Source organism: Octopus bimaculoides, chromosome 5, assembly GCF_001194135.2.
Source record: "Octopus bimaculoides isolate UCB-OBI-ISO-001 chromosome 5, ASM119413v2, whole genome shotgun sequence".
Taxonomy (NCBI): domain Eukaryota; kingdom Metazoa; phylum Mollusca; class Cephalopoda; order Octopoda; family Octopodidae; genus Octopus; species Octopus bimaculoides.
In genome coordinates, this window is record NC_068985.1 from 72,831,926 (window position 1) to 72,833,454 (window position 1,529).

Genomic DNA, 1,529 nt, shown 5'->3' on the forward strand with positions numbered 1-1,529 from the left:
ATATATATATATATATATATATATATATATATATACACACGACGGGCTTCTTTCAGTTTCCGTCTACCAAATCCACTCACAAGGCTTTGGTCGGCCCGAGGCTATAGTAGAAGACACTTGCCCAAGGTGCCACGCAGTGGGAATGAACCCGGAACCATGTGGTCGGTAAGCAAGCTACTTAATTTCATGAAATTTGCCATTAAGGTAAGCTACTTACCACACAGCCACTCCTACGCCTATGACTAAAATTGTTCTTTTTTTTTGTGGTACATGATTATTTCTAGTTAACATAGGGAATTTTCCCTTCAAAATATACGTTAAATCAACTGATATTTCATTACTTTAGTCAGTTTAAGACACATCATAGAGCATAGCCCACTCAGTCCTAACTCACAATCACGCACCTACCTACCTGAATACATGCAACACACACACACATACCTAGGCATTCTCTCCATCCCGCACTATAGAAATATAAGAACACATGCAACGCATATTATTCAAGCACACACACACACACACACACACACACACACACACACACAAGCATACACACACAACACACACACAAAGATTCATCGTAATTTTTTTGATACAATCTAAATTTGTCAAATATTTTGACTCTCACCATACAATAAAACAACATTGTGAATAGGATTGTTAGCGGACCGTGGAATGCTAACTAAATATAAAGTTTCTCGCCTTTTAAAATTTGGAACATTTTGATATTGTGTGCCAACAGTCGTTTTTTTTTTTCACGAAAATATACAATCAACAACAAAAGCCAAGCTACAAAATTCTGTGGTTTTATATTTTTAATGATATCATACATAAAATCCGTGATGTTTGATCTGTTTAGCTCTAAAACATCTATTGTTAATAAGTTTAGGCTTTTCATAGACTACGCTCTTTTATCGTAGTTCTGTTTTGATTATTTTTCTTTTTTAGACAGGCCACAATCAATCCTGTTTTACTATTTTGAAATAAATTTACTGAGGAATATAAAACAGCCATCATGTAAGTTCCGTATTCTCGACAGACCAAATGGTGAATGCGTTGCTTCGAAAATTGGCGAAAAAGATGCGCTGAAAGAGCCAGTTACCTTGTGGGGCTTGTTCATGCGTATAAACATCTCTACTTTTGTCAAACCTAGTAGGGAGGTAGTTTGGGTTCCCAAAACGTCGGACGTTTCCAAGCTATGGACTGGAAAGTAACCTGTGATAGAGCAGCTTTATAAGCTTGCGATCCTCGGCACATCGGAGAAAAAACAACGTCTGATACCGATTTCACTAGGTTGTCGCAGGAAAAAATATCAGTGTTAAGTCGCATCCCAGTTAAAGGACTTGTCTTGGAACAGGAAGGCTTTGCCTAATCTGTTGGTTTCTAACCCCGCCGATTTAAATTGCGACGGAAAACCACATTTGACGATATTGTAGCAGAAGAATGTTCACAGTTTGGCTCTTTACCTTTAAGCACCCACATTTTGACTCATCACGTGATGGCCTGGTCCCTCTAATTTTACGTGGGCT